The 16,009-nt window shown below is 41.3% G+C and overlaps 1 protein-coding gene across 1 annotated transcript in view; it reads left to right on the top strand.

Annotated features, from left to right (window-relative positions):
* pcdh15b (protocadherin-related 15b) overlaps nt 1-16,009 on the top strand; it is a 655,691-nt gene that overhangs the window by 277,994 nt on the left and 361,688 nt on the right. The gene's annotated exons all lie outside the window — the stretch shown is intronic.

The raw sequence follows: 16,009 nt of genomic DNA, 5'->3' as shown, positions 1-16,009 counted from the left end.
TTAAAGCACATGGGATTTGGGGTAGTGTATTGAGATGGATAGAAAACTGGTTAGCAGACAGAAAACAAAGAGTAGGAATAAATGGGTCTTTTTCCAAATGGCAGGCAGTGACTGCTTGGTAGGGTACCACAGGGATCGGTGCTAGGACCCCAGCAATTCACAATATATATCCATGATTAAGATGAGGAAATTAAATGTAATTTCCCCAAATTTAGAGATGGCATAAAACTGGTTGGGAGGGTGAGCTGTAAGAAGGATGTAGGGACACTTCAGTGTGGTTTGGACAAGTTGAGCAAAGGAATAACAGATGTAATGTAATTTGGATAAATGTGAGGTTATCCACTTTGGTAACAAAAATGGGAAGGCAGATTATTATCTGAATGGCCATAAATTAGGAGAGGGGAATGTGCGACGTAACCTGGGTGTCCTCATACACGAGTCATTGAAAATAAGTATGCAGGTGCGCCAGGCAGTAAAAAAGGCAAATGGTACATTGGCCTTCAAAGCGAGAGGGTTTGAGTGGAGGAGAGGGATGTTTTGCTGCAATACAGGGCCTTGGTGAGGCTACACCTGGAATATTGCGTGCAGTTGTGGTCCACTTGTCTGAGGAAGGATGTTTTTGCTCTAGAGAGAGTGCAGAGAAGCTTTGCTAGACTGATTCGTAAGATGGCAGGACTGATGTATGAAGAAAGATTGAGTCGGTTAGGATTGCATTCACTGGAGTTCAGAAGAATGAGGGGGGATCTGATAGAAACCTATAAAATTCTAACAGAACTAGACAGGGTAAATGCAAGAAGGATGTTCCCAATGGTGTGCGTGTCCAGAACCAGAGGTTACAGTCTGAGGAAACAGGCTGGGCAGTTTAGGGCAGAGATGAGAAGAAATATCCTCACCCAAAGAGTGGTCAGCTTGTGGAATTTACGACCACAGAAAATAGCTGAGGCCAAAATATTGTATGTTTTCAGGTAGGAGTTAGATATAGCACTTCGGGCAAAGGGAATCAAAGGATATGGGGGAAAGGCAGGATCAGACTATTGAGTTGGATGATTAGGCATGATTATAATGAATGGAGGAGCAGGCTCCAATTGCTATGTTTCCTTTTCCCCATCACTGCACTGAGAATCTGGTAATTGCATTTTGAAGGATTGGATTTTAATGTTCTTTCTGACTGCGCCAATAATCTCCTCTATACTACCCTTCTGAGTCAAAGGTAAAAGCTTCCTTATGTAGAACAATGAGACATATTTAATTATCATCCTGACTTATAATTATATCCATTATAGATAAGTGTAAATTTGCTATTAAAAATTGTACAATTATCTAAACAAATTATGTTACGTCACAAATAGAAAATTCTCATTTATGTATTAAATTATTAATTAGATCAGGAGGACTGCATAACTCATTACCATTTCGATTTTCTCAATACTTAAGGAAACCCATTCAACAGCCATTCAACACATCAGACTCACTCCATCCAGAGTCCATGCATTATGATTGTACTATTGAAATCCCTCCCATCTCATCTGCCGATACAATACTTTCAGGGACATTATTATTTTCTTAGTCTGACCTCAAAACTGCAGAAAAGACAGGCAGTGTTGTTAACTAACCTTCAATCCTATTTCTCAACTGATATTCAATTACCTTCCCTGGGAGTTGTTTTTCACACATCAAATGTGCAGCAGCAGGAAACTTTTTTTAAAAATCCTAATATTGTTTCTGGTGTATGAATGTTCTGCACATGTCATGCCATCTTCTGTTCATAGCCAAGATAATAGATTCCCACTCCACCATGTTTTTACCTGACTTGATAATCATGTCCTCCTCCAGACATTTTATCAAGCAAAGTTAAGTTCAGTTTCTATGTGACTTTGTACTACGATACCAGGAATCATCCTGGCGACTTTTGATGGATCCTTTCCTCATACATCATGACCATTTATTTTTTGAGGCAGCAATCACAATACCTCAGCACTGGCTTCACCATTGATCTATTCTGTTTTGATTTGCCTTGTCAGAAAATTATTTTCAGATGTACCTAAATACCCAATTTATCTTATTAGTACATGCCTCACTCTTAGAAATTATGAACAATGACCACTTCTAAATCTTTTTCCTCTCTCAGCACCAATTAATGCAGTTACCATCAAGACCATTTAGCATTATCTTGGTAGACCTGAACTTTGCCTATTTCCTATCCTACAAAATAGGACCCTTACTGTCATCTGTCTGAAATGCATTTCCCGAATTGATATCCCAATGAATGTATGTCTGCCAAATCTCAGACATTTATCTGGTGATGGCCTCTCTGAAGATGCATAAAATTACAGGAATGTACAAACACAAGAGCAAGCAATATAGTGCAACCATTCATCATGCCGTTATTTCCATTTTTCATTACCTTCCATCTTCTAATAGTCAAGTGAAACTGTTTGTAAGCTATGACCAGGACTACAAGGTTTAAGGATGGAAGGTCTACTGGGAGAGCACTGGAATCATTTAGTTTGGAGTTGGTAGGAGCATGGATAAACATTTCAGAGTCAGCTGATAAGAGGTAGGGGTTAGATGGATGAAGTTAGAGGTAGATTGAGGAAGACTTTCCTTTGCTTTCTCAATTAACAATAAAGAATATTGTACTTTTTTTCAACTTGTGGTAAAACCTTTTGTTCCAGTGGTTGGGAGTCTTTGCTGTTAAGTGTTTTCTATGAGATGATTTTAGATTGGCCAAGCTTCCTTAGTTCCATATCTCTACAATTATGCGACTGTAGGCACATCTGAGATACCCACCTGCCTCATGACCTTGAACTTTGGTGCCTGTACACCTTTGGATTCTGACCTGCAAGAATAACCTTATCTTCCTCTCGCTGCAAATACTGCCTGTGCTGCTAAGCGTTTCCCGCATTTACTGTTTTCATTTCTGAAAATGCTGGAATTAAAGGAGATCCAACAACTGGTTCAGTGTTATTTACAAAAGTAGGGGTGTGGAGGGAGTACTGCTGTTTAGGAGGAGCCCTGCTCATCCTTCCCTAAGTTATAGTGGAAGACAAGCAGGCCTCTCAAAGAACCTGATGTCCAGAAATTGTATGAAACTAATTCCCAAACTCTTTGAGACAGATTAGAAAATGAAGTGGATTAGAAACTAAAATCCGATTGAGAAACCCATTGTTTTATTTTGCTTACCTCTCATTCCCCCATCGTCAAGCAACATCTTGATTTTAAAATTCTCATCCTTACTTTTAAATCCCCTTTTCCATATCCCTGTAATCTCCTCCAACCCTACAGCCTTCCAACGTAGTTGCAATCCAGTAATTTTGGCTTCTTGTGCATCCCAATTTTAATTGCTCCATCATTGGTGGCTGCACCTTTGGATGCAAAGGTCCCAAGCTCTGGAATAGCCTCCAGGCACCTCTCTACCTTGCTTTTTACCTTTTAGACACTCCTTAAAACATGCCTGTTTGACTATGTTTTCTGTCATCTGACCCAACATTTTCCTATGTATCTCGATGTCAAGCTTTGTTTTATAATGCATCTGTGCAGTGCCTTGGGTCATTTTATTACTTTAAAGGCACTAAGTAGATATATGTTTTTGTTGTGACCATATTGGTAAGAGCAGGCTAAGTTTCATCACCCTTCAAGTTGCCCAGCTAAACACTTATCTAGTTGCAATTTTGCAGACCAGTTTTAGAGTCCTCATTACCTGGAAAGGATATGGACTAATAGTGATGTTTTATGCCTTCCTGTCATATGCTTGTCTAATCTTCTTGATGCATGGACTTAGTTGCAGTTATTTTGTGGGGCACAGCTTATACAGGTTTAACAAATTCTTCTGATATAAAAACACACTCAGACAATTGGAGTGCCTATTTGGAATGCACAGTTTAGTTCGGCAACTCAAAAGGATAGACACAAATGACATGACTGCTATCCACATTTTTTGACCCAGGTAATTTACCTTGAAATATAACAGTAGTTGCAGAAGGTTAATGCACCTGTATTATATGCCAACTGGTCTTGCGCACACCAAAATGATCCTTTTTTGCACTAGGATCACTCATGGCTGTTTGAACAGTTGTTGAAGCTGGCTGAAGAGTACCAATTAATGACCTTTGCACTGGTAGTTCAACATTAATATCAACTTTAGCAAAAGGTGTCACAAAAGGAGAAAAATGCAATTACATTCCAGACCTTACTGATCATGCCATTATGATCCATGTATGTCTTTATCAATGCAGATTGTTAGTCTATGTTCCGCAGTTCTCACTACTATTCTGTTTGCTTTTTTAGAATAGTGTCAGCACTTTGTAAATGAGATATGGTGGCATGCTCCAAATTCGCAGCAGGTCATAATTGAGAGGTTGGATATATCAGTCATCCTACCTTGAACTGAACCTGTTAGCTGTAGCTATTAGTCATCTGGGAAAGGTGGTTTAGTCATTTGTCATATGCATCCTTTACCAAACATTTGCTTTTTACAAGAGAGAAAAATGATCATACGTGAATGTTGCATTTGCATAAGTGACAGATTAACAATGCTGTATCTCTGTTGTTGCTTATTTTAATAATCAAATAGAAGTTATTGATCCTAATGGTGACCATAGATTGAGCAAACAATGACCCATATTTTATGGTTGCTATGGTGGTGAAACCATCAACATTCACTCTCATTAGAAATATGAAACTGGCAGCCACTCTTGGCCTTCACATATATACAGATTAACAAAGATATCCAGTAATTGATGCCAAAGAGTCTGTGTTCCTTCAAAGGCTGTGCTCTTGAACTCCCCATAAATAGCAATCTTCAGAAATCAGTTGAACTGATGGGATTTTACACCATAATATCTGCTGTAAAAAAAAACCCTGATAAAGTGACACCTTGTAGAATGAGGTGTAACTGGATTTGGAGCCGAGTTCTAAGTTATTTCATGGGTTGTGAGCATCACTGGCAAGGCCAGCATTTGTCGCCCATCCTTAATTGTCCTTGATTACTCCTGAACAACTACCCATGAACAACTTCTCTGGCCCTGAAAAACTTTTTAAAAAGATTTGTGGGATATTATCAAATGTTAAGATAATTCCATTGGTTTTAATACAATATAACTAAAATTGTTTACAATTTTATGATGATTCAGTTCTACTTTATTCTTATCTGTAGGTCACACTTGCTATTTTTCTCTGTAAAATTCATAAGAAATGAAAGATAATCAATGCATTTTACCTTCTATTTTGTTGTCGATGTAAATTCTTCAATGTGATTAGCTACGCAACTCACCTCAGACATCACTGTTGCTGAATGCTGGAGATTACCCAGACTTGGTGCTAGAATCAAACTAAGATTGTGAAAGATGAAATTCATGCAACAAAGATTGCTTCAGGGTTAACAGCAAGCACGGTCACATTGCCACTGGCTGCAACATCTCGGCCCACTTTAGGGGAGGCAATGGCCTATTGGTATCATCTCGAGACTATTAATCCAGAAACTCAGCTGATGTTATGGGGACATGGGTTCGAATCTCACCATGGCAGATGGTGGAATTTGAATTCAATAAAAAAAATCTGGAATTAAGAATCTACTGATGACCATGAAATCATTATCAAAAAACCCATCTGGTTCACTAATGTCCTTTCGGGAGGGAAATCTGCCGTCCTTACTCTGTCTGGCCTACATGTGACTCCAGAGCCACAGCAATGTGGTTGACTCTCAGCTGCTCTCCAAGGACAACTAGGGATGGGCAATAAATGCTGGTCAGCCAATGGTGCCCATGAGTTAAAAAAAAAACTTTAACCCAGGGTAGTTTGGCTGTATTAACATTTCAACTCTCAGAATACAGATAAGCTCTGTATTTCTTTTAGGTGGTCCATCGATCAACTCATCAACACTCAATGTAAATGCAATCATTTTTTAAAGTTGAAATAAACTAAAGGGTGGGAATTTAATTGCATATTTCAAGAAGTATTAGTGGTGAGCCACGTTACGAGCCAAGAGTTACTGTCAACAGAAGTATATTTTAGTATCATGCAAAATCAAAAATTAATTCATTTTTTCCCATGTATCTCCCCTTGTACTATTTGCTCTGTTGGTTGCTTCCTTGGGTTTTACTAGTCTGAGGCATTACTGAGCATTATGCCATGAGGTACTAATATGCATAGTTGAACATTCTGGGTTAATGGCTTCTAACTTTGGTGATGTTAATTCAGTTTTGTCATGCTGTTAAAGCTAAGTGACTGTTCTAAGCTATGTTTTTCTTGTCTTTTTGGTGTACTTTATAATAATGATATCAATGAGTAGACTGGTACTTAGACAATGCTGCGATCTCCTTCAGCTTCCTGTAAATCAAGAAAATCTGTGCAAAAGGAGATCAGATTATATTTGTACATCTTATTATTTTAGAAATTCTTATTTTAAAACATTATTTGGTCACAGTTCTGACACTTGGGTTCTAGCTTCAATAGTCTTGAAGAATTTTCAGAAATTAATTTATTGGTTCATTTATTTTTATAAGTCCAGAATTGCTGAATATTACAAAAATATATCCCACAGAAATATTTTTTGATTGCCTCTATGAGTTTAATGTGCATTTTCTTCACTGAACTGCAGCATTTAATGGTGTGTACTGGGGACAGGTATTAGGTGCCAATGTCTGCACCAAAGTTCAGATGATCAACTGCATTGAAGATCTTAACAAACCATGCAGAATATCAGTTAGCCTCAAAAATAAATTCCATGTCGTAGAAACAGAGAAAGCTGTGTACCCAGTTTGTTCTCATATATTAGCTTATTTTAAATTGGATTTTTTTACTAGTAATACAAATCAATCTCTCATGGTGTTGGTTGCAGGATGTCAAAACAAGTGTGGTGTCCAGGTTAAACAGGGGCTTGGGAATGGAGATAATTAGACTTAGTTGGAGGAAAAAGAGAGGTGAAGAGGGCAAGAAGAAAGACGGCTATCAAGAACGGGGAGGAAGAGGGGTGCAATGGCGGGGGTGGGGGTGGCGGAGGGGGTGCAGTGGAGTGGTGTTGGAGACAAGAAGGGTAGAGGGAAGGGAGAAGAGGAGGACAGGAACAGGGTGGTGGGGAGAATGGGAGAAACAAAACAGGCAACAGGGAAAGGAAGAGCAAAGGGTGATGTGCAAGTTGCACAGGGACAGAGAAGTGAGCCATGATGTGGAGGTTGACAACTTGTGGCAACAAGAGAGGGCTGACAAAGTTGAAAGTTTATCAACAGTATTGAGTTCCAAAGTATCAACTGTAGCAGGCCGCCTTTTCTTCCACCAACTCTGTATTCAGACAAGAGGAAAAAGTGGGGAAAGATGTACTTGGTTGTCAGACCACGTGGATCACAGAAATAGCAGAATATAATCGAGTGAATGCAAATTCTAACATTATAGAAATTGAATTAGGTCTTTGTTAATCAGTTTGTTTTTGCCCTTAACTGTCTGTACTAATCCACACTGCCCTGTTTGGATAGTTCCAGCATGTAACATATTTGCTTTCTAAGCCAAAATAGTTTTTGAAAAAAATTTATACCAAAACCAGAAATACACAGAACTTGATTACTGATGACCATCTTTAAATGTTCTTTTTAAAAGAAGAGTGTTATCAATGGTGATACTCAATGACCTGAACTCTACCACCTCGCCTGCCCCGGAATCAGTGCGGGCAAGGTTCCCAAAACGGAAATCTCCATTGGCCTCGGGTGGGATTTTACGATCTCGCCCGAGCGAAGCCGTAAAATCCCACCCAATGCTTCAATAAATATTATAAGACAGGACAATGCATTACTTCATGAAATGCTTCTGTGAAATGCACATTTTTCTTACTGTTAATGTAGAAAATATTTTTAGAAGTACAGAATAGCAGTTTAAGAAAACTAGATGCTTACCTCCAAACTACAATATTATAATCACATTTAATTTTGTTAATTTTGCAAATAGATTCGCTGTCTGAGGTTTTAAACATTCTTGGAAGTACTGACTGTTTAATTTGTGTTCTCTCTCGAGCAGGTCAGCAATCTGGTCCATTCATAAAATAATATGTAGGTATAGATGTGCAATTTTATTTCTGCTTATCAGCAGTAAAACATAGCTGAGGCTTTCTGTTGCTGACTCAATGTTCTTTCATGTCACTCTACGGCTACGCTATGTTTTATAGAAGCTCATGGTTGGACAGTGAGGAAGATTTGGATATTCTATTAAAATTTATGGATAAAATTTATAAGCAAGATGATCCATTAAATGGACACAATACATAATCAGAGGTTGATAAATTTAGGAAGATGGACAGTAGTTCCAGAGAAGAATATATCATGGAATTTAACAGACTATGTACAAGATTGCAGAAATTCTATTTGCAGTTTCCTGGTTCTCAGTGCTTGCTTTTGAATTATTGCTAAAGTGTCGCACATGAATAGGCTCCTGGTCTTAACTTGAGTTAAATTGTCAGAAAGAGACATGCTTTTGGACCAGATGTCTGACGCTTTAAGAAAGTCCTGGGAAAGTAATCATTTCTAGCCACTTTCATGGCATGAATGGGACATTCGGCATTATCACAAAAGATGTAGAATACACTGCTCACAGCATTTTGACACTTGAGATATGGGGAACATGCATCAATACAACGGAAGAATCACAGACAAAAGAAATGATGATGGAGACATTTTTGGCAGATTTTGCAGATGATAGGGATGGAGTAATAATAGTAGAAGAATGAGCCCTAGGAATGCTTGGGGAATTATTAACAGGTTTTTCAGATATGATTCAAAATATCATAGTGCAATAGATAGCCAAAAGTGGAACAACAGGGTTTTCTCTTTCCCATTGATAGGATGATGTGGAGATGCCAGTGTTGGACTGGGGTGGGCACAGTAAGAAGTCTCACAACACCAGGTTAAAGTCCAACAGGTTTATTTGGTAGCACAAGCTTTCGGAGTGCCGCTCCTTTATCAGGTGAGTGCAGGATTTGTTTCACAAACAGGGCATGTATAGACACAAACTCAATTACAAGATAATGGTTGGAATGTGAGTCTTCACAGGTAATCAAGTCTTTACTGGGTGCGGACAATGTGAGTGGAGAGAGGGTTAAGCATAAGTTAACGAGGTGTGAATTGTCTCAAGCCAGGACAGTTAGTGAGATTTTGCAAGCCCAGGCAAATCATGGGAGTTACAGATAGTGTGACATGAACCCAAGATCCCGGTTGAGGCTGTCCTCATGTGTGCAGAACTTGGCTATCACTTCCTGCTCAGCGATTCTGCATTGTTGTGTGCCGTGAAAGCCGCCTTGGAGAACGCTTACCCGAAGATCAGAGGCTGAATACCCGGGACTACTGAAGTGTTCCCTGACTGGAAGGGACCACTCCTGCCTGGTGATAGTTGAGCGGTGTTCATTCGTCCATTGTCTTAGCGTCTACATGGTCTCTCCAATGTACCATGCCTCGGGACATCTTTTCCTGCAGTGTATCAGGTAGACAACGTTCGCCGAGTCGCATGAGTATGTACTGTGTACCTGGTGGATGGTGTTCTCACGTGAGATGATGGCATCCGTGTCGATGATCCGGCACGTCTTGCAGAGGTTGCTGTGGCAATGTTCTGTGGTGTCATGATCACTGTTCTCCTGAAGGCTGGGTAGTTTGCTGCGAACAATGGGCCTGTTTGAGGTTGCGCGGTTGTTTGAAGGCAAGTAGTGAGGGTGTGGGGATGGCCTTGGTGAGATGTTTGTCTTCATCGATGACATGTTGAAGGCTCCAGAGAAGATGTCTTAGCTTCTCCGCTCCGGGGAAGTACTGGACGACGAAGGGTACTCTGCCGTGTCCCGTGTTTGTCTTCTGAGGAGGTCTGTGTGGTTTTTCGCTGTGGTGCATCGGAACTGTTGATCGATGAGTTGAGCGCCATATCCTGTTCTTACGAGGACATCTTTCAGCATCTGTAGGTGTCTGTTGCGATCCTCCTCATCTGAGCAGATCTTGTATATACGGAGGGCTTGTCCATAGGGGATGACTTCTTTAACGTGTTTAGGTGGAAGCTGGAGAAGTGGAGCATCATGTGGTTATCCGTGGGCTTGCGGTACAGTGAAGTGCTGAGGTGACCGTCCTTGATGGAGATGCGTGTGTCCAAGAATGCAACCGATTCTGGAGAGTAGTCCTTGGTGAGTCTGATGGTGGGATGGAACTTGTTGATGTCATCATGTAGTTGTTTTAGTGATTGTTCGCCATGAGTCCAAAGGAAGAAAATGTCATCATAGAATCCCTACAGTGCAGAAAGAGGCCATCTAGCTCATCGAGTCTGCACCGACCACAATCCCACCCAGGCCTTACCCCCATATCCCTACACATTTACCCGCTAATCCCTCTAACCTACGCATCTCAGGACACTAAGGGGCAATTTTAGCATGGCCAATCAACCTAACCCGCACATCTTTGGACTGTGGGAGGAAACCGGAGCACCCGGAGGAAACCCACGCAGACACGAGGAAAATGCAAACTCCACACAGAAAATGACCGAAGCTGGGAATTGAACCCAGGTCCCTGGAGCTGTGAAGCAGTAGTGCTAACCACTGTGCTACCATGCCGCCTGATGTCATTGATGTATCTAGTGTATAGCGTAGGTTGAAGGTCCTGCGCGGTGAAGAAATCTTGTTCGAACCTGTGCATGAAGGTGTTGGCATATTGAGGTATCCATTGATAGGATGTAGCCATTGCTGGCTCAGCCCTTTCCTAATTGTCCTTGAGAAGATGGTAGTGAGCTACCTTCTTGAACAGCTGCAATCTATGTGGTGTAGGTACACCCACAGTGCTGTTAGAGAAGGAGTTCTGGAGATTTGACCCCACGACAGTGAAGGAATACCAAAATATTTCTAAGGTAGGATGGTGTGTGGCTTGGAGTGGAACTTCCAGGTGGTGGTGTACCCAGTCATAGTGGAACTTCCAGGTGGTGGTGTACCCAGTCATAGTGGCACTTCCAGGTAGCAGTGTACCCAATCTTCTGTTGACCTCGTCCTTCTAGATGGTACTGGTCATGAGCTTAGATGTTGCTGGCTTGGTGAGTTCCTGCAGTGCATCTTGTAGATGGTACACGTGGCTGCCACATTGCGTCAGTGATGGAGGGATTGAATGTTTGTGGATGTGGTGCCAATTAAGAGGCTGTTTTGTCCTAGATGGTATCGCTCTTGGAGCTGCATTCACCCAGGCAAGTAGAAAATATTCTATTATTCTCCTGATTTGTGCCCTAAAGATGGTGGAAAGGCTTTGGAGAGTTAGGAGGTGAGCTACTTGCTGCAGGATTCCCAGACTCTGACCTGTTTTTGTAACCACAGTATTGGCAATAAGCATGTGGTTTCATAGCCTATTTCTGACCTGATGCCATGAAACTTCATGGGGTCTGGAGTTGATTTTGATAACTCGCAGGATTACTCCCTCCCAACTGTATGCCACTGTGCTGCCACCTCTGCTGGGTCTGTCCTACTGATGGGATGGGACATACCCAGGAGTGATAGTAGTGTCTGGGAAGTGATGCATGACATAGAAAGTTTGGAAGGGGAAGATGACGATATTGATTGGTCTGAGGGAATTGTACTGGTCACAAGAAGTTTCAGTCTGGTAATGAGTGTACTAGTCACAGATTCATTTAAGTGCACCATTTTTGAACCGTATACATTCTTATTATGTGGAATGGATCAGTTTCTCTCTTGCGCATCTTCACACCCATACTTTTTTTCCCCCATTTTGGGAGAAGTAGTGAAAGAATTTCTGAGCTGATTATCAGCCCGTTGAACTGCATTGAATATTCCTTCCGTGGTCAACAAGCTCTGCCGTTGAACTCAAACCTGGGGCTTCTGGGTCAGTGGTAGGGGCACTACCACTGCACCACATAGCTTCCATGAATGAATTGGTTTAAATATTGTTTAGATTCACTCAGTATAGGATCAAAGTAGGGTCAGGGAATATGGAAGTTCTACTTGTTTCAGACTCAGATTTAAGGTCACCACAAAGATTGGTGATTCCATGTAGAAAAGCTGAGTTCGACCACTTTATTAGTACAGATGGAGTATCTGGGGTGAGATATCCTTGCTACTGATGTAAGCCATCCATGAAAAAGGCACAAATGAAATTAGACATGGAACATTATAAAGCAGTTGCTTTTGGAAAGTCAATAGATTTGCAATTTACCCAATCAGAGAACATGATTGTATCCTTTTAACAAAACTAGACATTTTTAATCTTAATGTTAAAAAAAACGTTAATGATATCAGGTGATAGGAATTTGAGAGATTAAAAGCAAATAGTCTTAAAGCTACATTGACAATTAAAGCACAGATTAAAAATCGTACTTAAGGATGCTGGGATAGGTGATGAAGTGTACAGTAGCTTAGTAAAGAGATTAGTGAAAAATGTAATATATGCAGAAAGTACCAGAGGATACCATCATGACTTGAGCAAAGTCTCTCATTAACACGGCACTTTAATGAATTTGTAGCTATGGACTTCAAGATGTGTGGAACAATGACAGAAACATTTTAATTTCACATCTCATAGACATGGTAACATGATTCAGTCTTTCTGCAGTAATACATGGTAAAGACAGAAGAATGATTGTAGATAAAATAATGGAAAATGGATTGGTACTGGACTGGAGGCACTGGCTAAATTCCAAATTGACATGGGGGTGGAGAGGTGGAAGTTGTCAATGAGAAATTTGGAGACGTGCGAAAAAATGAACACTACAGCTGAAAGGACGCCAATTATGAGGAAACATTGTGACTGGATCTCATATAGCCACCAGCTTAGATACTATAATAGAGATTAATGTAGAGGCTTGATTTTCACTTGACAAGAGGAGGCTGCAACCAGAGCAAGGGGAAAGAATAACATTAGTGTCATCTCTCCAGGAAGACAAAGTCATGCAAACATTTTGCTGCAGAGGGCTCAAGTGAGTACTGGATACTGGTGCTGAAAGTGGTTTGCATGGCCTCCCAGTAGAAAAGCAACCTAATCCAACAGGTCATTAAGACTGCTGAGTCACTGCCCCAGGGAAGTGCCAGCAGCTCAGTGAAGCACAAACCTGCGGCAATCTCTCAGAATGACATAATTTGTCATCACACCACTGTCACTCCCATCTGTGCTCTTGCAGTTGCCTGTCAGCCAGCCATGCCTAGGTGCTGCAGTCTAAAGTCAGGTTTTCAAGGCCCAGAGCTGTACAAGAACATCCTGCAATGCTATTTGCAGTCTCCCCACTGAAAGTCAGCAATCTTCTATCAGCCATGCTACAACCACTGGGGTTGCAGTATGTAGGAGCTAGGCAAAGGCACCTGCAAGAGATGCACTAAAGGGAATGCACAAGGGTGATCGTTTGAGTTTTGCAAGGAATATTAGCTATTTTGTTCGATGAATATTCTGCTTCAATGAAAGAAACTGAGGAGCTGTCAATGACCTGATAAGCAGGAAAGCATTTTATTGGGCATTGTCCCAAGAGCTGTCACAGCCTCTTCATCACAGTCCTCATCATCAGTATCTTGTAGAACCTCAGGCTTCTGAATCTGTTGGCTCTGTTACTTCCTTTCTCTTTCTTCATGTCCTTCTGAAATATCAAATACCCTTAAAAATTCAGACTTCAGCCTTCGTCACATTGTAACCAGGTCTCTGCAATGGGCTATTGTATCATACTCATTTATTTCTACTTGTCCTATCAATTCATCCATCTTGTTATACATAAGAACATAAGAACTAGGAGCAGGAGTAGGCCATTTGGCCCTTCGAGCCTGCTCCGCCATTCAGTAAGATCATGGCTGATCGTTTTGTGGACTGCTGTGTAAAGAGCTCTTAACTCTGTCTTTTTACTATTTGTCCCTCCTCTGGCCTTACTTGCTGATGTATTCATATATTCGTACGTTCTTGCCATGCTTGCCATTACCCATATTGCTATCCATGATGTGGAGATGTCGGCGTTGGACTGGGGTAGGCACAGTAAGTCTCACAACGCCAGGTTAAATTTCAACAGGTTTATTTGGTAGCACAAGCTTTCGGAGTGTCGCCCCTTCATCAGGTGAGTGAACCTGACTACCTGATGAAGGCCCAGCGCTCCGAAAGCTTATGCTATCAAATAAACTTGTTAGACTTTAACCTGGTGTTGTGAGACTTCTTACTGTGCTCACTTGTAAAGCTATAATGCTTGCATGTCCCCGGTAGCAGTTTAAAACCCTTCCCCAATTTAGAGGAAAAAAAGACCCTTAAAACTCACCAACCAATCACTTACCGACTCATTCGATTAATGCCTCAGGGCTCTGGCTTGCGGGTCTTTGTATTTGATCAATTTGAACTAAATTAAGCTTACCAAAAAACTCAGCTCACTGGCTCTTTGTCCTGTGACCTCACTTCATTTCGGGGTCATCAGAGTTCCACAAAGCTCTGGCTGCTCAACTCCCACTTTTGTTCAGTGAACCAACCACTTACTGCTTCCCTGTTTTTTATATTAACCGGTAGCTCTGTTCTCTATACCAGCGCAGTGTGATTCCACTATTTGTCTTGGATTGACTCTTTCTATTACTGTGACTCTCACTGTCATCCAACTCCTGGCCTCACTCTTTATGTGCTGTCACTCTCACTCAACTGTAAGCGCAACTGGATTGGGTTTCTATGCTGTTTTGTAGCTTCCACCAGGGATAGGATTCACTTACTAGCCTCTCAGAACTATGGGCGGAATTTTACATACTCGTCAGCGTGGGGCTGTAAAATGCGGCGAACCATTCAGAAGTCCATTGACTTCAGGACAGTAAAATTCCACCCATGAGATCAATTTCTATTAATGCAGTGGTATGTTGCAATATTGGTTTTTATGGGTACTCATTGGAAGTGGCCACCAAGGATCCTGTGATACAATTTACTGCCTCGCCACACTTTGTGTCGAGATATTTTTGAATGAAGACTCTAAGTCCGGGTAGGTTCCTTGGGATGCTGCTGCCTTCTAATTGTCTGGCATCTGGACAAGTTTACATATGAACATGTTTGAAACCAGAGGCTGGATTTCCCCCTTTGAGATGGGAATAGGGAGGTGGGTTCAGTCCCGGGTCGTGAACCTGCATCTGTTGCCTGCCTGCTGGAAGGTGGGGCTGAGATCTTAATTGGCCTACAGTCGGGTCCACTATCCAATTAGGCAGATCCAAGGCAGGAACATAGGTGGGCCAAGTACGGAGTGGGCATGTCAATAGCCTGCCTCTGTACCATCCCAGTTCAGTATGGGAGAATCTTGTCGCTCAAAAATGCTAACGATCAAAAACCAACTTTATGTATGTAGTATCTTGCAAAGTCATGATGTGGAGATGCCGGCGTTGGACTGGGGTAAACACAGTAAGAAGTTTAACAACACCACGTTAAAGTCCAACAGGTTTATTTGGTAGCAAAAGCCACCTTTTGCTACCAAATAAACCTGTTGGACTTTAACCTGGTGTTGTTAAACTTCTTACTGTATCTTGCAAAGACAGGTGACCACCAAGTAGATTAATGAATGAACGGTTTTACTTCGATTAAGGAAGTAACAGTGTTCAGAGAGTGATATAAAGACTACCGTACTTCATGCCTCCAGACTCCTAACTGGCAGGGAAAACCCGCACTCAGCTCCAGGATTCGTATGCTCCGGCCTGATTGGCCAAGCAGGTCACATGACACTCCAAGAGTGTGCGACTGCAATATAGATTTACAGTGCAACTTTAGGGACTAGAAGTTGGTTTAATCTCAGATGAAGAGAAAGTTTGTTATTCAACTGTAACCATGCAAAAAGTGAAGCAAGGCCAAACTTTCTCATTCAAAGGATAGGATATCCATTTTTTTTATTTGGAGTGAAAATATATGGCTGCAGGCTATTTGGATTGTAGAGTCACAAACTGAAATGATGGGGGCGATTCTCCCAAAAAAATTCTAAGTGCCGAATTTGTGTAAAAACTGGAGTAAATCGTGCTTTTTTTTCAGCGGGGTTTTCAAAATGAATCTCCCACACTCTGTGCACTGCAGCATGCCTCAGTGTG

This window comes from Mustelus asterias, chromosome 11 (assembly GCF_964213995.1).
Source record: "Mustelus asterias chromosome 11, sMusAst1.hap1.1, whole genome shotgun sequence".
NCBI lineage: Eukaryota > Metazoa > Chordata > Chondrichthyes > Carcharhiniformes > Triakidae > Mustelus > Mustelus asterias.
This window is presented reverse-complemented; position numbering and strand designations above follow the sequence as displayed.